The 24,098-nt window shown below is 46.5% G+C and overlaps 1 protein-coding gene across 5 annotated transcripts in view; it reads left to right on the forward strand.

Moving 5' to 3' along the window:
- Window positions 1-24,098, forward strand: part of LOC143984105 (class I histocompatibility antigen, F10 alpha chain-like) — a 907,941-nt gene that overhangs the window by 560,703 nt on the left and 323,140 nt on the right. The gene's annotated exons all lie outside the window — the stretch shown is intronic.

A 24,098-nucleotide genomic window follows, 5' to 3' on the forward strand; every position in this document is an offset into this window, starting at 1 on the left:
CAGATAAGGCGACACTGATGGGCACGGATAAGGCGTTACTGATGGGTGTAACTGATGGGCACTGGTAGGTGGTATTGATAGGCAGCACTGGTGATGAGGCATTGATTGGTGACATTTATAGGTGACATTGTGGGCACTGATAGGTGGCACTGGTGGGCACTGGTAAGTGACATTGTGGACACTGATGGGTGGTACTGTTAGGTCCACGCTGTAGCCATCTTTCAGCTATAGTGCGGACGGGAGGTGGTTAACCGGTTCCTGTATAAATAAGTCGTCAGAATGACACGGCTGGGCAAAGTAATGTACCTATACGTTGCTTTGAATTTCCTGCCGTGCCCGCATGGGCCTGTCGCGAGCTCCATGAACGCGCCCGTGGGTCCCGCGGACTCTATCGCTGCAGGGATACCCACAATCATGTCACGGAGCTCAAAAACAGAACCGATGTAAACAACATCTCCCTGTTCTGACTAGTGACAGCACACTGATTGTCTGCTCCTTGTCATCGGTAGCAGCGATCAGTGTGATGTCACACACAGCCCATCCCCCAGACAGAAACATGCCCCTAGGAACACTTAACCCCTCCCCGCCCCCTAGTGGTTAACCCCTTTACTGCCAGCGGCATTTTTACAGTAATCAATGCAATTTTATAGCATTGATCAATGTATTAATGCCAATGGTCCCAAAAATGTGTCAAAATTGTCCGATGTGTATGCCATAATAAAAATCTCAGATCACCGCCATTACTAGTAAAAAAAAAAAAATTATTAATAAAAATGCCATAAAACTATCCCCTATTTTTTAAACACTATAACTTTTCCGCAAACCAATCAATCGCTTTTTGCGTTTTTTTTTTTTTTTTTACCAAAAATACGTAGAAGAATACGCATAGGCTTAAACAGAGGGAAAAAATTTTTTTTATACTTTTTTGGGGGATATTTATTATAGCAAAAAGTAAAAAATAATTAATTTATTAATTAATTTATAGCACAAAAAATAAAAAACCGCAGAGGTGATCAAATACCACCAAAAGAAAGCTCTATTTGTGAGGAAAAAAGGACGTCAATTTTGTTTGGGTGCCACTTCGCTCGACCGTGCAATTGTGTAAAAGCGGCGCAGTGCCGAATCGCAAAAAACGCTCTGGTCGGGAAGGGGGTAAATCCTTCCGGTGCTGAAGTGGTTAACCACTTAAGGACCGCCGTATTGCCAATGTACATCATTACAATGGCACAGGCAGGCACAAGCACGTACATGTACGTGCCTGCCTTCCAGCGGGTGGGGGGTCCGATCGGACCCCCTCCCGCTGGATACGGCGGTCCGTTCCGTCCCAGGAGCGAATCAGGATGAGGGGATGGCCGTTGGTTTCTGGCCATCCCCTCTCGATCGCTCCTGGCCAATGACGAACTTCCTCCCCTGTGTATTGTTTACACAGGAAGGAGGAAGTGATGTCATTCTCCTCGGGGCGGTCTTTTTGACCGGACTACGAGGAGAACAGTGAAAGTAAGTGCACCAAAACACTACACTGACACATAGGTACTCATAGGTACACAGACCCCCCCCCCCCCAATCGCCCCCGCCCCCCCTCCCCCCCAGTCACAGTGTCACTGATTGCATTGATCATATATTTACTGATCACTGCATTCAGTGTCAGTTGTAAAAGTAAAAAATGTCAGGGCAGTTAGTGTTAGGTCCAGGGTAGCCCCCTATCACCCCCCAATAAAGATTTAACCCCCTGATTGCCCCTAGAGTTAACCCTTTCACCCCCTTTTGCCAGTGTCACTAAGCGATCATTTTTCTGATCGCTACATCAGTGTCGCTACTGTCGCTAGGTAGCTAGTTTTTTTTTTAGGTTCACCGCCAGGTTTTTATAGCGCTAGGTACCCCGATATACTACCCAATAATGGTTTTAACCCCCTGATTGCCCCTAGTTAATCCTTTCACCCCCTTTTGCCAGTGTCACTAAGCGATAATTTTTCTGATCGCTGCATTAGTGTCGCTACTGTCGCTAGGTAGCTAGTTTTTTTTTAGGTTCACCGCCAGGTTTTTATAGCGGTAGGTACCCGATATACTACCCAATAATGGTTTTAACCCCCTGATTGCCCCTAGTTAACCCATTCACCCCCTTTTGCCAGTGTCACTAAGCGATCATTTTTCTGATCGCTGCATCAGTGTCGCTAGTGTCGCTAGGTAGCTAGTTATTTTTTTAGGTTCACCGCCAGGTGTTTATAGCGCTAGGTACCCCGATATACTGCCCAATAATGGTTTCAACCCCCTGATTGCCCCTAGTTAACCCTTTCACCCCCTTTTGCCAGTGTCACTAAGCTATCATTTTTCTGATCGCTGCATTAGTGTCGCTAGGTAGCTAGTTTTTTTTTTAGGTTCACTGCCAGGTTTTTATAGCGCTAGGTACCCCGATATACTACCCAATAATGGTTTTAACCCCTTGATTACCCCCCACTAAGCGATCGTTTTTCTGATCGCTGCATTAGTGTCACTAGTGTCGTTAGGTAGCTAGTTATTTTTTTAGGTTCACCGCCAGGTTTTTATAGCGTTAGGTACCCCCATATACTACCCAATAATGGTTTTACCCCCTGATTGCCCCTAGTTAACCCTTTCACCAGCGATCACAGTATAAGTGTCACTGGTGACGCTGGTTAGCCAGTTAGTTATTTAGGTTCCCCGTCAGGTTTTTATATAGTGCCAAGGACCCCCATATACTACCTAATAAAAATTTGAACCCCCTGATTGCCCCTAGTTAACCCTTTCACCAGTGATCACCGTATAAGTGTTACGGGTGACTCTGGTTAGTTTGCTTTTTATCGCATCAGGGCACCAGCCATTTATTACCCAATAAAGGTTTAACCCCCTGATCACCCGGCGGGTGATATCAATTAGGTTTTAGGGTCAGGGTCTGCGTCACCCCAGGCAGCGCTAGGTTAGTGCCAGTACCGCACTAACCCACACGCAAAGCATAAACCTCCTGTTCAGATCTATACTAGCGTCCCCAGCAGTTCAGGGTTCCAAAAAAACGCATTGTTAGCGGGATCAGCCCAGATACCTTCTAGCACCTGCGTTTTGCCCCTCTGCCCAGCCCACCCAAGTGCAGTATCGATCGATCACTGTCACTTACAAAACATTAAACACATAACTGCAGCGATCGCAGAGTCAGGCCTGATCCCTGCGATCGCTAACAGTTTTTTTGGTAGCATTTTATATTTAAATCCGGAAGGCAGTGCTTGGTTTTCGGGGTCCCGTACGTGGCTAGGCTCCCAAAAAGTCCCCCACATCTGGTATCCCCGTACTCGGGAGAAGCAGCAGAATGTATTTTGGGGTGTCATTTCACATATGCCCATAGCATGTGTGAGCAATATATCATTTAGTGACAACTTTGTGCAAAAAAAAAAGTTTGTAATATTCCCGCAACTTGTGGCAAAATATAAAATATTCCATGGACTCAACATGCCTCTCAGTAAATAGCTTGGGATGTCTACTTTCCAAAATGGGGTCATTTTGGGGGGTTTTGTGCTATTTTGGCATTTTATGGCCTTCGAAACTGTGATAGGTAGTGAGGAGTGAAATCAAAAATTTGCACCCTTAGAAATCCTGAAGGTGGTGATTGGTTTTCGGGGTGCCGTGCGCGACTAGACTCCCAAAAAGTCCCACACATGTGGTATCCCCATACTCGGGAGAAGTAGCGGAATATATATTGGGGTGCAATTCCACATATAACCATGGCATGTGTGAGCAATATATCATTTAGTGACAACTTTTTGTAAAAAAAAAATTATTTTTTTATTTTTTGTCATTATTCAATCCCTTGGGACAAAAAAAATAAATATCCAATGGTCTCAACATGGCCCTCAGCAAATAGCTTGGGGTATCTACTTTCCAAAATGGGGTCATTTGGGGGGGTTTTGTGCCATCTTGGCATTTTATGGCCTTCAAAACTGTGATAGGTAGTGATAGGTAGTGAGGAGTAAAATGAAAAAATGTATGCCCTTAGAAATCCTGAAGGCGGTGCTTGGATTTTGGGGTCCCGTACGCGGCTAGGCTCCCAAAAAGTCCCACACATGTGGTATCCCTGTACTCAGAAGAAGCAGCAGAATGTATTTTGGGGTGTCATTTCACATATGCCCATAGCATGTGTGAGCAATATATCATTTAGTGACAACTTTGTGCAAAAAAAAAAAGTTTGTAATATTCCCGCAACTTGTGGCAAAATATAAAATATTTCATGGACTCAACATGCCTCTCAGTAAATAGCTTGGGGTGTCTACTTTCCAAAATGGGGTCATTTGTGGGGTTTTGTGCTATTTTGGCATTTTATGGCCTTCGAAACTGTGATAGGTAGTGAGGCGTGAAATCAAAAATTTGCACCCTTAGAAATCCTGAAGGTGGTGATTGGTTTTCGGGGTGCCGTGCGCGACTAGACTACCAAAAAGTCCCACACATGTGGTATCCCCATACTCGGGAGAAGTAGCGGAATATATTTTGGGGTGCAATTCCACATATAACCATGGCATGTGTGAGCAATATATCATTTAGTGACAACTTTTTGTAATTTTTTTTTGTCATTATTCAATCCCTTAGGACAAAAAAAATAAATATTCAATGGGCTCAACATACCCATCAGCAATTTCCTTGGGGTGTCTACTTTCCAAAATGGGGTCATTTGGGAGGGGGTTTGTACTGCCCTGCCATTTTAGCACCTCAAGAAATGAGATAGGCAGTCATAAATTAAAAGCTGTGTAAATTCCAGAAAATGTACTCTAGTTTGTAGACGCTATAACTTTTGCGCAAACCAATAAATATACGCTTATTGTAATTTTTTTTACTAAAGACATGTGGCTGAATAAATTTTGCCCTCAATGTATGACTAAAATTTAGTTTATTCGATTTTTCTTATAACAAAAAGAAGAAAATATCTTTTTTTTTCAAAATTTTCGCTCTTTTTCCATTTATATCGTAAAAAATAAAAATCGCAGAGGCAATCAAATACCATCAAAAGAAAGCTCTATTTGTGGGAAGAAAAGGACGCAAATTTCTTTTGGGTGCAATATTGCATGACCGCGCAATTACCAGTTAAAGCAGCGCAGTGCGAAATTGTAAAAAGACCTCTGGTCCTTAAGGTGTTTATTGGTCCGGGGCTGAAGTGGTTAAGCTCAACGTTTAGAGGCAGGAAAAAACCCTTCTGGTTTGCGTTTCTGATTGGAGCTTTCTGGCAGAAAAAAAATGCAAAACTCTGAAACTCATCTAAGCTTTGTACAAAAAATTATCTACATGGACGTTTTTTTCTGCCAAGGGACCTGGCTTTTTTTAAACCCAGTGTGCATGGAGCCTAAGGCCGCGTACACACGCGGGGACTGTTCGCTCAACTTTGTCTGCTGAACAGTGTTTCAGCGGACAGTCCGCTCGTGTGTGGGCTTCAGCGGACAGTTTCAGCGGACAGTCTGACGAACAAAGTTTTTCGGAAATTCCGTAAAACTGTCCGCTGAAACTTTGTTTGAGCGGACAGTCCGCTCGTGTGTAGGCTTGTTCGTCAAACTAAGTTCCGCGCATACTCAGAAAGGATTTACACGCCGAAGGTTGCATTGCAGTGTATAGGACGTCGTTTTCTAGTCCCATCGTACGTGCCGTTCACGTCATCGCGCACGGTTTCAGCAGACTGTTCGTTCGTCGTGTGTGGCCAAGTCCGTCCATGCTAATTTTGAGCGGACTGTCCGCTCAAACTGTTTGACGAACAAAGTTGAGCGAACAGTCCCCGCGTGTGTACGCGGCCTAAGACTCACTGCCAGAAATGAGGAACATCCCATAATGATCAACTGAAACCAATAATCTGAAGGATTGGATAATCCGACCCCCTCACTATAAAATGGTGGGATCACAGCAGCCATATTGTCAGTGTGTGTTGTTAGGGTGAAGTGACAATTCTGTATAAGGACAGATTCATCAATAATGTATGTACATATGTCTACACATGTAGTTACTACATTTCATTTTGTTGATGGGTTTAGATGGTTTAAGCGGAATGTCATTTTAAATGGTGACTGCATGTACACAGAGCAACACACATCCCCTGAGCCTGTTTGATTGGTATAGGATACAGATAATATGGCAGCATACCTCCTCACTTTAGCACTTGAGAAACTGTATGATACAATACAGATCTCCCTATGAATAGTGATGGATGTGATCTGGGATAACAGGTCCTGTTCTAGTAAAACCCGTCAGCTGCACAGGACAGTTATTACATAAACAGATCCCAGCAGACAGGAATCTCAGTACAAAACATATTACAGCGCACACATTCAAGAATGACATTTCCTGCAAGGCTAGTTAAAAACACCTGAACATATTCAAAAAATACGGGGAATCCCAGTGACAGCAGACATTTCCTTTATATCAGTGATAGGAGAACAGCAGATCTCCAGCTGCAGTAGAACTACAAGTCCCAGCATGCATTGCCATCTCCCTGGTGATTTTCTTCCCTCATTGAGTTCGAGGCAGGGATGGGATTTGTAGTTCCCCAGCAGTTGGAGCTGTGCTGTGTGGAGGATCCTGTCACTGTACAGAGGTAAGTGGCCAGTGCTGTGTGGAGGATCCTGTCACTGTACAGAGGTAAGTGGCCAGTGCTGTGTGGAGGATCCTGTCACTGTACAGAGGTAAGTGGCCAGTGCTGTGTGGAGGATCCTGTCACTGTACAGAGGTAAGTGGCCAGGAGATGAGCATTACTCCGACTCCATGACTTCTGACATCATAAGATCAGACTGAGAATGAGGGATGAGAGATATAGAAGATATCGGGGTTAGAGGTCAACTGATATGGGTTTTTCACTGGCCGATGCCAATATTTAGAAATCACGGCGACGATGGCCGATATATGATGCCGATTTTTTTTTTGGGCCGGTATGTTAGACTGATTTTTTTATTTTTTTTTTCATTTCATAAAATCTAACAGACACCTTTTCCCACTGGGGTGTTTTTCAGGGGCTTTTGGGCTAAAAATAGCACCTGTAAAGTGCCTGCAAAACGGCTCCCCTGCAGTCTGTGTGAAAGTCCGAGTGCTTTCACGCAGAGGCGATGCGCTGGCAGGATGTTAAAAAAAAGTCCTGCAAGCAGCACGTTTGGAGTGGTGTATGCCGCTCCTCCACCACTTCTGCCCATTGAAATGAATGGGTACCACTGCCAAAGCGCAGGCAATGCGATTTGGCAGCGGCGCTTCACAGGCGCATTTAACCTCTTCCTGGGTTATAAGTGCCCCGCTAGCAGCCGAATAACGCCGCTAAAATGATGGTAAAGCGCCGCTAAATCTAGCAGCGTTTTTACCATCAACACCTGCCCGCTACAGTGTGAAAGCAGCCTTAATTAATCAGTGATACAGCAAATTTCTTACATTTAATCATTTATTAAACAAAACAAACCTCCAATCCGTTCACTTGTATGTATAATTTAGATATAAAATTAAAAAAAACTATAGATTAAATACACAAAAACAGGTAATCAAAACTTTTGGATGAAAAAATTGGGCTAACTTACTTTACTGTTTTCATTTTTATTTTTTTAATCATTAGTGTCTTTTTTAAAAAAAAATGCGTTTGAAAGACCTCTACGCAAATGCTGTGTGACAGAAAATATTGTAACAACTGCTATTTTATTCCCTGGGGTCTCTGCTAAAAAAATATTAAATTTTTGGGGCTTCTGAGTGATTTTCTAGCAGAAAATACTGGATTTTTACTTGTAAGCAACAAGTGTCAAAAAGATTTAATCTTTAAATGGTTAAACTGAGAATTCCTACACACAGAGTTGAGTTCATTCAGAAGTGTAAACATTGCATCTCTTTAGGCTTCATGCACACGAGACGCAGATGCAAACGCTGCTGGACACATGTTGAAACCGGCGTTTAGAAACGCGCGTTTTGCCGCGATTTTTACCGCGATTTAGCGGCGTTTTACCGCGTTTGCGTCTAGAAGCGTTTAGTTAACATCATAGACCCTCCCCAGCTCAAAAAAACAGTATTAACTATTTCAGCAATTTTGTGAGACCAGAGTGAGTAGCAGCAGCTGTGAGAGCTGCAGTGTACTTGTATTTAGCGTGTCACTTGCCACGGCACCTGCCACAAGTTGTGGATTGTCCACTTGCCACGTGACTTGCCACATCACCTGCCACGTCACTTGCCATGTCATCTGCCACAAGTTGTGGATTGTCCAACTGCCACATCACCTGCCACAAGTTGTGGATTGTCCACTTGCCACGTGACTTGCCACATCACTTGCCACGTCACTTGCCACGTCACCTGCCACAAGTTTTGGATTGTCCACTTGCCACGTCACTTGCCACGTCACTTGCCACAAGTTGGGGATTGTCCACTTGCCACATCACCTGCCACGTCACCTGCTACAAATTGTGGATTGTCCACTTGCCACATCACCTGCCACGTCACTTGCCACGTCACCTGCCACAAGTTGTGGATTGTCCACTTGCCACGTCACCTGCCACGTCACCTGCCACAAGTTGTGGATTGTCCACTTGCCACGTCACTTGCCACGTCACCTGCCACAAGTTAGGGATTGTCCACATCACCTGCCACATCACCTGCCACAAGTTGTGGATTGTCCACTTGCCATGTCACTTGCCACATCACCTGCCACGTCACTTGCCACAAGATGTGGATTGTCCACTTTCCATGTCACCTGCCATGCCACCTGCCACAAGTTGTGGATTGTCCGCTTGCCACGTCACCAGCCACATCACCTGCCACAAGTTTTGGATTTCCACTTGCCACGTGACTTGCCACATCACCTGCCACGTCACTTGCCACGAGATGTGGATTGTCCACTTTCCACGTCATCTGCCATGCCACCTGCCACAAGCTGTGGATTGTCCACTTGCCACGTCACCAGCCACATCACCTGCCACAAGTTGTGGATTGTCCCCTTGCCACGTCACCTGCCACAAGTTGTGGATTGTCCACTTGCCACGTCACTTGCCACGTCACCTGCCACAAGTTGGGGATTGTCCACATCACTTGCCACATCACCTGCCACAAGTTGTGGATTGTCCACTTGCCGCGTCACTTGCCACATCACCTGCCACGTCACTTGCCACAAGATGTGGATTGTCCACTTTCCATGTCACCTGCCATGCCACCTGCCACAAGTTGTGGATTGTCCGCTTGCCACGTCACCAGCCACATCACCTGCCACAAGTTGTGGATTTCCACTTGCCACATCACCTGCCACGTCACTTGCCATGTCATCTGCCACAAGTTGTGGATTGTCCAACTGCCACGTCACCTGCCACAAGTTGTGGATTGTCCACTTGCCACGTGACTTGCCACATCACCTGCCACGTCACTTGCCACGTCACCTGCCACAAGTTTTGGATTGTCCACTTGCCACGTCACTTGCCACGTCACTTGCCACAAGTTGGGGATTGTCCACTTGCCACATCACTTGCCACGTCACCTGTCACAAGTTGTGGATTGTCCACTTGCCACCTGCCATGTCACTTGCCACAAGCTGTGGATTGTCCACTTGCCACGTCACCTGCCACGTCACTTGCCACGTCACCTGCCACAAGTTTTGGATTGTCCACTTGCCACGTCACTTGCCACGTCAGCTGCCACGTCACTTGCCACAAGATGTGGATTGTCCACTTGTCACATCACCTGCCACATCACTTGCCATGCCACCTGCCACAAGTTGTGGATTGTCCACTTGCCACGTCACCAGCCACATCACCTGCCACAAGTTGTGGATTTCCACTTGCCACGTGACTTGCCACATCACCTGCCACGTCACTTGCCACATCACCTGCCACGTCACTTGCCACGTCACCTGCCACAAGTTTTGGATTGTCCACTTGCCACGTCACTTGCCACGTCAGCTGCCACATCACCTGCCACAAGTTGTGGATTGTGACTTGCCACATCACCTGCCACATCACCTGCCACAAGTTGTGGATTGTCCACTTGCCACATCACCTGCCCCGTCACCTGCCACAAGTTGTGGATTGTCCACTTGCCACGTCACTTGCCACATCACCTGCCACGTCACTTGCCACGAGATGTGGATTGTCCACTTTCCACGTCATCTGCCATGCCACCTGCCACAAGCTGTGGATTGTCCACTTGCCACGTCACCAGCCACATCACCTGCCACAAGTTGTGGATTGTCCACTTGCCACGTGACTTGCCACATCACCTGCCACGTCACTTGCCACATCACCTGCCACAAGTTGTGGATTGTCTACTTGCCATGTCACTTGCCACATCACCTGCCACATCACTTGCCACATCACCTGCCACAAGTTGTGGATTGTCCACTTGCCACGTCACCTGCCACGTCACCTGCCACAAGTTGTGGATTGTCCACTTGCCACGTCACTTGCCACGTCACCTGCCACAAGTTGGGGATTGTCCACATCACTTGCCACATCACCTGCCACAAGTTGTGGATTGTCCACTTGCCACGTCACTTGCCACATCACCTGCCACGTCACTTGCCACAAGATGTGGATTGTCCACTTTCCATGTCACCTGCCATGCCACCTGCCACAAGTTGTGGATTGTCCACTTGCCACGTCACCAGCCACATCACCTGCCACAAGTTGTGGATTTCCACTTGCCACATCACTTGCCACGTCACCTGTCACAAGTTGTGGATTGTCCACTTGCCACATGCCATGTCACTTGCCACAAGCTGTGGATTGTCCACTTGCCACGTCACTTGCAACGTCACCTGCCACGTCACCTGCCACAAGTTTTGGATTGTCCACTTGCCACGTCACTTGCCACGTCAGCTGCCACGTCACTTGCCACAAGATGTGGATTGTCCACTTGTCACATCACCTGCCACATCACTTGCCATGCCACCTGCCACAAGTTGTGGATTGTCCACTTGCCACGTCACCAGCCACATCACCTGCCACAAGTTGTGGATTTGCCACGTGACTCGCCACATCACCTGCCACGTCACTTGCCACGTCACCTGCCACAAGTTTTGGATTGTCCACTTGCCACGTCACTTGCCACGTCAGCTGCCACGTCACTTGCCACAAGATGTGGATTGTCCACTTGTCACATCACCTGCCACGTCACCTGTCACAAGTTGTGGATTGTCCACTTGCCACATCACTTGCCACCTGCCATGTCACTTGCCACAAGCTGTGGATTGTCCACTTGCCACGTCACTTGCCACGTCACCTGCCACATCACTTGCCACGTCACCTGCCACAAGTTTTGGATTGTCCACTTGCCACGTCACTTGCCACGTCAGCTGCCACGTCACTTGCCACAAGATGTGGATTGTCCACTTGTCACATCACTTGCCACATCACTTGCCACATCACCTGCCACGTCACCTGCCACAAGTTGTGGATTGTCCACTTGCCACATCACTTGCCACATCACCTGCCACGTCACTTGCCACAAGATGTGGATTGTCCACTTTCCACGTCACCTGTCATGCCACCTGCCACAAGTTGTGGATTGTCCACTTGCCACATCACCAGCCACATCACCTGCCACAAGTTGTGGATTGTCCACTTGCCACGTGACTTGCCACATCACCTGCCACGTCACTTGCCACATCACCTGCCACAAGTTGTGGATTGTCTACTTGCCATGTCACTTGCCACATCACCTGCCACATCACTTGCCACATCACCTGCCACAAGTTGTGGATTGTCCACTTGCCACGTCACCTGCCACGTCACCTGCCACAAGTTGTGGATTGTCCACTTGCCACGTCACTTGCCACGTCACCTGCCACAAGTTGGGGATTGTCCACATCACTTGCCACATCACCTGCCACAAGTTGTGGATTGTCCACTTGCCACGTCACTTGCCACATCACCTGCCACGTCACTTGCCACAAGATGTGGATTGTCCACTTTCCATGTCACCTGCCATGCCACCTGCCACAAGTTGTGGATTGTCCACTTGCCACGTCACCAGCCACATCACCTGCCACAAGTTGTGGATTTCCACTTGCCACATCACTTGCCACGTCACCTGTCACAAGTTGTGGATTGTCCACTTGCCACATGCCATGTCACTTGCCACAAGCTGTGGATTGTCCACTTGCCACGTCACTTGCAACGTCACCTGCCACGTCACCTGCCACAAGTTTTGGATTGTCCACTTGCCACGTCACTTGCCACGTCAGCTGCCACGTCACTTGCCACAAGATGTGGATTGTCCACTTGTCACATCACCTGCCACATCACTTGCCATGCCACCTGCCACAAGTTGTGGATTGTCCACTTGCCACGTCACCAGCCACATCACCTGCCACAAGTTGTGGATTTGCCACGTGACTCGCCACATCACCTGCCACGTCACTTGCCACGTCACCTGCCACAAGTTTTGGATTGTCCACTTGCCACGTCACTTGCCACGTCAGCTGCCACGTCACTTGCCACAAGATGTGGATTGTCCACTTGTCACATCACCTGCCACGTCACCTGTCACAAGTTGTGGATTGTCCACTTGCCACATCACTTGCCACCTGCCATGTCACTTGCCACAAGCTGTGGATTGTCCACTTGCCACGTCACTTGCCACGTCACCTGCCACATCACTTGCCACGTCACCTGCCACAAGTTTTGGATTGTCCACTTGCCACGTCACTTGCCACGTCAGCTGCCACGTCACTTGCCACAAGATGTGGATTGTCCACTTGTCACATCACTTGCCACATCACTTGCCACATCACCTGCCACGTCACCTGCCACAAGTTGTGGATTGTCCACTTGCCACATCACTTGCCACATCACCTGCCACGTCACTTGCCACAAGATGTGGATTGTCCACTTTCCACGTCACCTGTCATGCCACCTGCCACAAGTTGTGGATTGTCCACTTGCCACGTCACCAGCCACATCACCTGCCACAAGTTGTGGATTGTCCACTTGCCACACCACTTTCCACGTCACCTGCCACGTCACCTGCCACAAGATGTGGATTGTCCACTTGCCACGTCACCAAGAACATCACCTGCCACAAGTTGTGGATTGTCCACTTGCCACATCACTTTCCACGTCACCTGCCACAAGTTGTGGATTGTCCACTTGCCACGTCAACAGCCACATCACCTGCCACGTCACCTGCCACAAGTGGATTGTCCACTTGCCACATCACCTGCCACAAGTTGTGGATTGTCCACTTGCCACGTCACCTGACACAAGTTGTGGATTGTCCACTCGCCACGTCACTTGCCACATCCCCTGCCACAAGTGGATTGTCCACTTGCCACGTCCCCTGCCACAAGTGGATTGTCCACTTGCCACGTCACTTGCCACGTCACCTGCCATAAGTTATGGATTGTCCACTTGCCACGTCACATGCCAGTCACCTGCCACAAGTTGTTGATTTTCCACTTGCCACGTCACCTGCCAGGTCACTTGCCGCGTCACCTGCCACGTCACCTGCCACAAGTTGTGGATTGTCCACTTTCCACGTCACTTGCCACTTCACCTGCCACGTCACTTGCCACAAGTTGTGGATTGTCCACTTGCCACATCACTTGCCACCTGCCATGTCACTTGCCACAAGTTGTGGATTGTCCACTTGCAATTGCAATTGTTAAAAATATTTTTCTAATGGTTTTTCATCATTTGCAATCATTTTTGAGATTTTTAATGTAAAAAAAGGTCACCTTTAAAAACGCATATAAACGCAAACGCGGCTAAACATGGGTGCTGCGTTTAGCCGCGTTTTGCGTCTGAAACGTGGAAATTTTTGCTTCTGAACGCATTTTTTTGCTTCTGGAAAAACGAGATTAAACGCAACTGCATAAAAACTGAAAAAAACAAGACCGTGTGCATGGACACATAGGATAACATTGAATGAGTTCAGGGGCAGTTGAAAAAACTGCCCAACTGCATCTGAACGCGCGTTTAACTGCGTCTCGTGTGCATGAGGCCTTAGAGTCGGTTCACACAGGGCCAACGCGACTTTTGGAGGCAACTTGGACACGACTTGGGGCGACTTACAACATGACTTTAGGTCGCCCCAGGCCAGGCCAATCAGAGAATGAGCTCTCAAAATGGAACTCCAAGTTATTTTTTTTAAAAATGGCGTGGATTCCCCTCCGGGAGCACACCAGGCCCTTGGGTCTGGTATGGATTTTAAGGGGAACCCCCCCAGACAGTACCAGGCTGCGTGCCCTCAACATGGGGGGATTAGTGCTTTGGGAAAGGGGGGCGCCCTGCGGGCCCCCGCCACCCCAAAGCACCTTGTCCCCATGTTGATGAGGACAAGGGCCTCTTCTCGACAATCCTGGCCATTGGTTGTCGGGGTCTGCAGGCGGGGGACTTATCGAAATCCGGGAGCCCCCTTCAACCCCCACCCTATGTGAATGAGTAAGGGGTACATCGTACCCCTACCTATTCACCTGGGGAAAAAGTGTAAAAAAAAATAAAACACTACACAGGTTTTAAAAGTAATTTATTAATCTGCTTCGGGAGCGTCGGGGGTCTTCTTCCGACTTCTCCCGTTGTCCGGCCTCTTCTCCCGCTCTCCAGTGTCTTCTCCCGGGCTCCTCCGCTGTCTTCTTGGAGCTCTTTTACTAGCGGAGGAGCCCGGTCTCCTCTGTCCTTCTTCTCTCACCTTTTCTTCTTTCTTCTTCCGATGTTGACACGGAGCTGTCTTCCGCTGTACTGGCTTGTGCGATGTGCGCGGCGACTTATATAGGTATGGGGCGTGGTCACCGGGTGATGTCACATGGTGACCCCGCCCCATACCTATAAAAGTCACCGCGCACGTCGCACAAGCCAGTACAGCAGAAGACAGCGCCGTGTCAACATCGAAAGAAGAAGGAAGGACAGAGGAGACCGGGCTCCTCCGCTAGTAAAAAAGCTCCAAGAAGACAGCGGAGGAGCCCGGGAGAAGACGCCGGAGAGCGGGAGAAGAGGCCGGACACAGAGAGAAGTCAGAAGAAGACCCCCGACGCCCCCGGAGCAGATTAATAAATTACTTTTAAAACCTGTGTAGTGTTTTTTTTTTTTTACACTTTTTCCCCAGGTGAATGGGTAGGGGTACGATGTACCCCTTACTCATTCACATAGGGTGGGGAGGGCCGGAATCTGGGGCCCCCCTTATTAAAAGGGCACCCGAATTCCAATAAGCCCCCACCCACAGACCCCGACAACCAATGGCCAAGGTTGTCGGGAAGAGGCCCTTGTCCTCATCAACATGGGGACAAGGTCCTTTGGGGTGGGGTGGGCTGCAAATAAAGGACATTTTATGATGCACAATTTTTCTTTTTGTTCGCCCTCAAAGTCCCGCTGTACCGGGGGGTACTTGTGTCTCTTTTTAGGGTCCTTATACCCTTGTTAATGACCTTGGAAATTGCCTGCAGAATATCAGTGTTGCCTGTTCACAAATGACCCCACACCTGAGCTGCAGCCCCTATGGGGTAGACCTCGAATAAAGGCAGACATCTGAGAACCCAGGAATTGCCCGACACTCGTCCTGCCAGCCATTGTGTGCCAAAAATAGCTGCATAGCCTCTAGTGGCTGCAGCATCAGTGATGACCTGGAAAGACACCGAAACAGCAGAAATAAACATGGAAATGCTGTTCCAATGCTGAAGGAATTCATCCCACATGCGTAGGTCAGACAAGGACGCTGCGTCTAACTTGACCCTAGAATCGGAGTCAGGGGCTGAGGGTAATAACGCCAGTAACCGGGGAATGATCCTCAAGTTTAACATGCCCAATAGTGACTGCAAATCTTTTCAGGAAATGGCTTGCGAAACTGTAAAACCATGGATTCGATCCCTGATCCTTGCCAACTTATCTGCTGGCAGACTTGCCTGCATGGACCAAGAATCTAACACAATTCCCAAAAAGGTCAGAGTGGTAGCTGGGCCTTCCATTTTCTTACTTGACGATGGCACATCAAGAGCAGAAAACAGCCACGAGCTTCTGCAGATCAGTGGGTGCGCGGCTCAAACTTTCGATCAGGAGGAAATCATCCAAATAGTGGATAACTTCCTGACAGAGTTCCCTATGCATGAGAATCCAAGTATTTTGGTAAAGACATCAAAAAGCCAAGGGCTGCTTTTGGACCCAAAAGTGAGCTTAGTTGTGAAATAGTACACCCCCCTCCACTTAATGCCATGCCACTGCCAGAGAGAAGGTAAAATAGGGAGAAGCTTGAAAGCATCTGAAATGCCTGATTTAAACATCCAAGCATTCCTACCTATGCAGATGATACTCTGGATTGCTTGGTCCACAGATGCATATTTAAGTGAAAACTCCGCATGTGCCCAGTCTGAATTCCTTAATCCCATCAGAGAACAATGAGGGGCTGACAAATTGTAAATTAAATTAAGTTTATTAGAACATTTCCCCTTAACCAAGCCAAGGGGGTTGACCCTCCAATTATAAAAAGGCGGTGTGGAAAAAGGCCCAATGATGAAGCTTGGACTGGAGTAGCAAGTCCACCGCCTCCAGGTCTGCTACTGCTGACAACAGATTTCTACACTCAAGCAATCCCTGAGGTAATGTAATGAAACCTGTGTGAAAACCACGAGTGAACCCTTCCACCAAATATTGACAAAACATGGGGGAGGATGGGAAGCCAGACAGGCCTTTAAGAGATATTGATGCGGCTTAGTCATTAGGGTTTCACCTGCTTCAGTGAACAGGCAGATTTGGTGTGTGCCCTATAGCAGCTGGCACAGACATGTAGGAGGCAGCACTGGCTGTAATTGCACGAACCATGATTAAAATTACAAATCTGTGACCTGCCTAGTTTGTCAAAGGCAATCAAATGAGCTGGGGTTGGTAACAGACTTGATGGCACCTTGGAGGTACCTGCAACAGCAGGGGTCCCATGATCGGGCACTAGTAGGTGGTATGTGTTGAAGACTGACATGTGGCACAGGAGACCTCAACCTGGCAAAATGGCGACAAAAAAGCTCAGTATCCACGTTGCTCCAGTCAGTCATCACCTGGTGCTAGACAAAAATGGCTGCCACCTTAGCAGAGAAAGAACGATGATACTCTTAGAAGGCTGATCCCCCGTATTTTTGCCCCAACTCTCTAAGACCTCCACCCTTGCACTGGTAACTCTTGAAAGGATGTTGCCAATAAACTTAGAGGGGATTTGTGTGAGGAACGACCCGACTGAACAAAGGGTGACTTGCTCAGGAACGGAACCTGATGTACTAGGGGTCAAGAGTCTGAAAAGTTCCGCTTTGCTCGCTGACGCTGGGTAAGAGATACCCCTGCTCTGTAATTCAGCCATCAATCTGGGAAAGGTCCAGGACCTCAGGGAGGGTGTACTGCCTTGTTCAGAGCCTCAGAGACAGAGGGATGGATGCAAAATCCTCGATGTCTGATGCCTGAGACATGACCTAATTGACATAAGGTGATAGTGAATTCGTAAATGTAACCATCCGGACTGAAATCGTGTCAGCTTGTGACATTAAAATGATGAGCGAGTGATTAACACATGAAAATGATACCCCCCTTTTTTTATATATTGTGTGTGTGTGTGTGTGTGTGTGTGTGTGTGTGTGTATATGTATATATTATATATATATATATATATATATATATATATATATATATATATATATATATTAGAGCTGCCACGACGAGTCGACGTGCGTTCAGGGCATCGATGCATCACACTGCTCCGAGTCTCCCGCTCTCATCCGTGCTGCCGCCCCCTCTCTTGCCCCCCTCTCTTCTCCCCCTCCATGCATCTGTCCCCCTCTCTTCTCTCCCCCTCTGTGCATCTGTCCCCCTCTCTCTTCTCTGTGTCCTCCTCCATGCATCTGTCCCCCTCTCTCTTCTGTGTCCCCCTCCGTGCATCTGTCCCCCCTCTCTCTTCTCTGTGTCCCCCTCTGTGCTGCCACCCCCCTCGGTATCTCAGGATGGAGAGCGGAGGTAGGAGCCGGTAAGTGACCACTGACTCTGTCCATTCACATAACTGCAACATTGTAACCGCCTGTGATTACGATATCTCAGTTAATGAATGGAGAGAAGCCACTCCTTCTATCCATTCATTATCAGTGCAGCAGAGGCTGCAGAGAAAGGGACTGGGGAATCCCTTTCCCTGTCTCAAATGGGAAATGTCAGAGGTCTGTTCAAGTGGTTGTAAACCCTTACAACACACTTTGACCTACAGGTAAGCCTAGATTAAGGCTTACCTGTTGGTCCAAGAAATGCGCCGTAGACAGCGGTGCACAGGGCGCACTGAGCTCGGCACCGTCAACACCGAATATGCCGCACGTGGCGGCTCCCGTGCGCATGCGCGGGAGTGACGTCATCGCAGCTTCGCCGAATGACAGCGGCGGAGGAGCGAGACCCACCGAGAAGATGGATGCGCCGGACTACAGGGGACAGCGGTGACTTCGCTGGCTCCTGTGTCAGGTAAGTGACACATAATGGACTACTATGCGATGCATAGTTTCCCATTATGCTTTACCTTTGCAGGGAATGAAAGAGCAAGTAAACTCATCAGGGATTACTTCCTCTTTAAGACCCCTGCTATATCACCATAGCCCCCCAACAGGGCTGATAAAAAATTGCAATAAATAACAAAAAAAAATTTAAATAATAATAAAAAAAAACACACTGACACTGTCCCTACACACCCTCCCCCTTAAAAAAAAGAAAGCATTGTAAAAAATAAATTATAAACATTCATGAACTTCTGAACAGAAAATAAAAAGCTAAGATAAAAAAATAAATATATATATATATATATATATATATACATTTCTTTTATCTTAACTTTGCAAAAAATAAGTACATTAAAAAAAAAGGTAAGATAAAAGAATATAACTAGTACATACATATATTATATATATGTACTTAGATTGTTTTATCTTACCTTTTTTTTATGTACTTATTTTTTGCAAAGTTAAGATAAAAGAATATATATGTATGTACTAGTTATATTCTTTTATTTTACCCTTTTTTTTATGTACTTATTTTTTGTAAAGTTATCCAAAGGATTAATTAGCTAATCAAAACAAACCCACTGGATTAATAAAAAAAAAAAATCATCTAGTCGATGACTAATCGAAAAAATAATCGATAGATTAGTCGACAGACAAACTAATCGTTAGTTGCAGCTCTAATATATATTATATAATGTGGTGCAAGTGGGTTGCCAGTGACATTTGTGTAAAACAGACTGAAAATGTGTCAGTAAGTGAAATGAAAAGAGTCACCTGAGGCGTAGCAGGTAATTATAAATATACACTCAGGCCTCAAACCTAAAAACAGGTGAGGTAAGATATCCGAATAGTGAAATGTAAAACGTATGACGTATGTGGAATGGACGTGCAAAACTTGCCACCGCAAAAGTCAATTAAAAACGTTCATCTCAAGCCGTTCATACATATAAACGTGATTGGTAACCCAAGTGACGGTGAAACGCCTTTAACCCTAATATAGCCATGTAGTGATGAAAAGTAGCTCATGGAAAACAGTATAACACCTACCTGAAACACGCTGGAGCTTGAAAGAAGATGTGAAAACCCCTGGTTCCTGACCAACACGCAGGGAAACCTGGCGGATATGTAGAAATGAAACAACGGAACATGAACATACCAAAGCTATCCTTCTAAAACAAATGCTAGAATATGAACAACACAGGTTTTAAGAAATGAAACGCAACATAACTAAGAGAAAATAGACTCTTAGTGTCTCCACTCTTAGTGGAGGTGGTCCAGACACCATGTACCATGTGAGCCTTACCCAGCTGACCGTGGGGTGCCTAGGTGCAATCTGGTAGGTACTCCTGACACCCCCCTCCCCCAGTGATGCGGATAAAAGTGACTGGCCGACAGTATAAACAAAAGGTGGTGAGTGGCGAAAAGCAAAACCTGAAAGAAATGAGCGAATGATGTGCGAGTGATGGGTGAGAGGCCCTGTCATCACAAGAGACATCAAAACTGATCACCCCCATGTTACCCATGAAACATGACATGTAAGCTAGCGATGGTGTCACGCTGTGATACCTGATGGGAGAAACCTTAGCCTACCCATGACTGTGACCAAAAACAAGTATGCTGAATAATAATAAACCTATTTGTGAAAAAAAAAAAACCTGAGAACCGAGAGAAAAATATGAACCCCCCGGGCCCTGAATGTCACGCAGAAATGAGCACTACAAGAATCAAAAAGACAAGCAAACAAGAGGATACCACCTGACAATGAAAGAAAAAGCCTAGAGGATAATAAACATGAAGTCTAACAGAACCAACCAAGTCTCATGTGACACACGTGCCCCCAACCCCCTTCCCCTTCTTCTTCTTTTTTGTGGGGTATCACAAACTCCATAATATTACACACAACCGGGAAAATGACATCACCAAGCAAACCATTAAAAAAAAAAAAACACCTGAAATGCCACAACCCGCCATGCCTCAGCGACACCCAGGAAACATCTGAAAGAAAAAGGGGGGGAATCATATATCTGTTCCATAAGTAAATACACATGCAAAACTGACAGTTACCCCCACCTTCTAAGAAAACATGGTACAGCTCTCAAAAAACACACATTTTTAGTTATTTTTTCTACGTTTAGTTTACACGTGTTGGGAGTGGAGGGCCACCCTGAAAAACAAAAGTACATAAAAAAATTAGCAAAAAAAAAATAAAAATTTTTTTTTTTTAAACTTACCAGAAATGCCTGTTGCTAGGCATATCATCCTAATCTGCCTCTTCCTCCTCCGCGGTGATCTTATTTCTTCTCTCCTCCGTGCGGCGTCTTCTGGGTAATGGGTCGCGCTGTGTTCTGGGAAATGTGTGTCCCAGAACACAGCGTGCCCCATTCACAAAGCGCTGCGTGACTCGCACATGCGCAGTAGGAAACGGGCAGTGAAGCCGCAAGGCTCCACTGCCTGTTTCCCTTAATTGAAATGGTGGCACCAGGACCCGATAGCCGAGGGAGGGGCCGACATAGCGGGCGCCCTGGACAGGTAAGTCTGCTTATTAAAAGTCAGCAGCTACAGTGTTTGCAGCTGCTGACTTTTAAAAAGTTTTTTTTTTAAAGCTGGCCCTCCTCTTTAAGTAGCCAGTGGGCGTGAAATGACGAAATGCACAGCATGTCTGAAACAATGCTGTGTGACGTAATACAATCTTTGGCATTTACTCATGGTATAAGTCTTTATTCTAAATAAAAAGTATCATTGAGTGACTGCTGCGAGTGGCAGTAACCCTAAGCCACTGCAATACCGGGATGAGTCTGAAATGATGATGTGGTACCTGTAATCCCATAACCTTCTGTGACATATTTAATATTCCTCCCTAACCAGACACAAAAACATGAGCCAGCGTGGTGTCTGCATCCCCCTCCCCAACCCGTATGAGCATGGCATGATACACACACTATTAGACAAAAAAGGAGCTGCGCTAACCAGTGACAGCACTCCAAACCTCAATAAAGTACAAAAGTGCAAATAGTGATATTAAAGTGCCAAATAAATAAATAAATAAAAAGTGAATAAATATATATGGTGATGGAGTTGATTAGATTAAATATAAGCACCTAATTGAAAAAACAGCACCCGATAATAAAACTATAAGGTGTATAACTGGAAGTACAAACCATAAGATCAATGAATGTAAATCAATGACGAATAAAATAAATACCTGCATATAAGTAATACAAAAAATTGTAATTATTTAATAATAGTCCATATAAAGTCCCGTGATTTCTTAACACCAGGGTGACACCCAAATTTCCACAGAAGAAAAATTTGTGAACCACCTCCACCATGTGTAAACACACTGCCGCTTACCGGAACTAGGCGGCCCCTTATTATAGGGGGCCACACTGCGTTTATGGCTTTAACCACAGCCAGGGATGGTGATGACACCAAAATAAACTCATCAGTTAGACAGGGTCATCCACAATTGGAAAGCCACACTTAAAATCAGGTTGGTATTCAAAAGGTTTCCCAGCTCCCAGGGGTTAATCCATATTAGCAAAATTACGACAGGATTCCCAAAAGATAAAACAAGCTCACATGGCGTAAAACCCTTTTCAGATTTATTCATATACAGACAAATATACACTTACGAAACCGTGAATGGAATCCGCATAAAAATGATGTGAGCCGGCCTCGCTCACATCCCGTAGCTTCCAGGACTAAGCGTATAGCTGTGAAGTCAGAATGTCGCTCCTCCCTACGTGTTTCGTCATCAATAGGACATTGTTAACTATTATTAAATTATTACAATTTTTTGTATTATTTATATGCGGTTATTATTTACTTTATTCGTTCATTGAGCTTATGGTATGCACTCCCAGTTATACACCTTCATAGTTTTATTATCGGGTGCTGTTTTTTCAATTAGGTGCTTATATTTAATTTAATCAATTCCATCACCATGTATATTTATTCACTTTTTATTTATTTATTTGGCACTTTAATATCACTATTTGCACTTTATTGAGTTTTTGAGTGCTGTCACTGTTTAGCACAGCTCCTTTTTTGTCTAATATTTTGTTGGTGTTGTGTAACATTTTGAGCCGCAGCTTGTCACTTTAGAGATAGAGCAGTATTTTCTTTACACCATGATACACACACACCCCCCCTCCCTCCAAGTTCCTTTTGTGGGAAAGGTGACACCCCCCAAACGAGCGGGCCCCCCTCCCCTACAGACATGAGAGATATTTAGTCTGAAGTGAGTGAGTGGGCGGTCCCCCTGAAGCGATACCTGAGCCTGCCCTCCAGAAAAAAAACGGGGAGAAGAGGCAACCCTTCAGCGGCCACACATTCCATGGACCGGAAATGTTGGTGGTCACGCTGGAAAGGACGCGAACGAGTCTCCACAACACAAACAGGAAACGCCTGATCCACACCTCCACCCCTGATACCTGAAAGGACCGCCCCTAACAAGAATGGCACGCCCCCTTATCGTGAGAAGAAATGCTGACAGGAAAGGAGGACCAGGGGCATGCCTTTTAAAAGGCGAGGCTCCTCCTACAAATTCAGGCTGGCCTGCACCCCACCTTCCTACATGTCTGTGGTCAGTGTAATCCCACCCAAAACTGATAGATCAGTTAAGGGCTCATTTAGAAGGGCTGAGACTCGCCCTGTTTGGTGAGCCCCTGTCCTCTGCATCCACCTCGGAGCTTCACACAGGCAGCCTATAGAAGTAGCTGCAGACACAGGGGCTACACAGACATAGTTGTATGTGAAAATTTGATATGCATGCAGGAATGGGCGCATGGATGCAGAGGCACAGTGTCTGCTTTTCCATCAGTGCACTCACACATGTATGTATGTCAGATCATGATATACAACTGTGTCCATGCAGATGTGGCATCTACAGGCTCTGAGGTGGATGCAGATTTTTTATTTTTTTTTATCCTATTGCATTCCCTGCATTTAATATAAAAAACATTTTATCATTTGCTGTGTGCCTGCCCCAAACAGTTACCTGAGTTCTGTATTAATCCAGCACTGTGCCCAGTTGCATCTGGTCTCTCCCCTCTCACAGGCGTTGCTGAGGCAGCGGGAGCCATTGACTTATAAGGCTGTGAATCAAATCCTGTGTGCAAGCCTACATGAGTGCCCCATAGCAAGTGGCTTTATATCAGGGTGCACAGAGAAGAGGAGGAGCCTAGAGTGCCCAACAAAGGAGCCCGGAAGAGAAGGCACAGGCACGCTTTCTGCAATACCATTCCACAGAGCAGGTACGAGATGGTATCAAAAAGTTTCAGGACTAGTTTTGTAACACGCCAACAGAGGGCAGCACAAGGCTGCACGCACAGTCACAGGGAGCACCGACCATCATATGTGTCCTGTGTACATCGGGAGCTGTGCAACTGGTGCTATTCTGACCACGTGTGATACCACGTCTGCTATTTCCTCATAGACAGCAAGTTAGAAAACTGACAGCAAACATGAAATTCTGTATGAAACTGGGCAAATCTGCCACAGAGACATCTGACATGATTCGGCAAGTTTACAGCGATGCTTTAATGAGTTGCTTGAGGTGTTTTGAGTGGCATGCATGCTTCAAGAGCCGAAGAACATCACTGGAAGACTACGATAGATCAGGAAGACCGTCAATGAGCTCAACCCTCAAAAATGTTGAAACCATTCAGCCACTTGTGAT

Source organism: Lithobates pipiens, unplaced genomic scaffold (assembly GCF_037356315.1).
Source record: "Lithobates pipiens isolate NorthernLeopardFrog02 unplaced genomic scaffold, aLitPip1_a1.2 Scaffold_1, whole genome shotgun sequence".
NCBI classification, from domain to species: domain Eukaryota; kingdom Metazoa; phylum Chordata; class Amphibia; order Anura; family Ranidae; genus Lithobates; species Lithobates pipiens.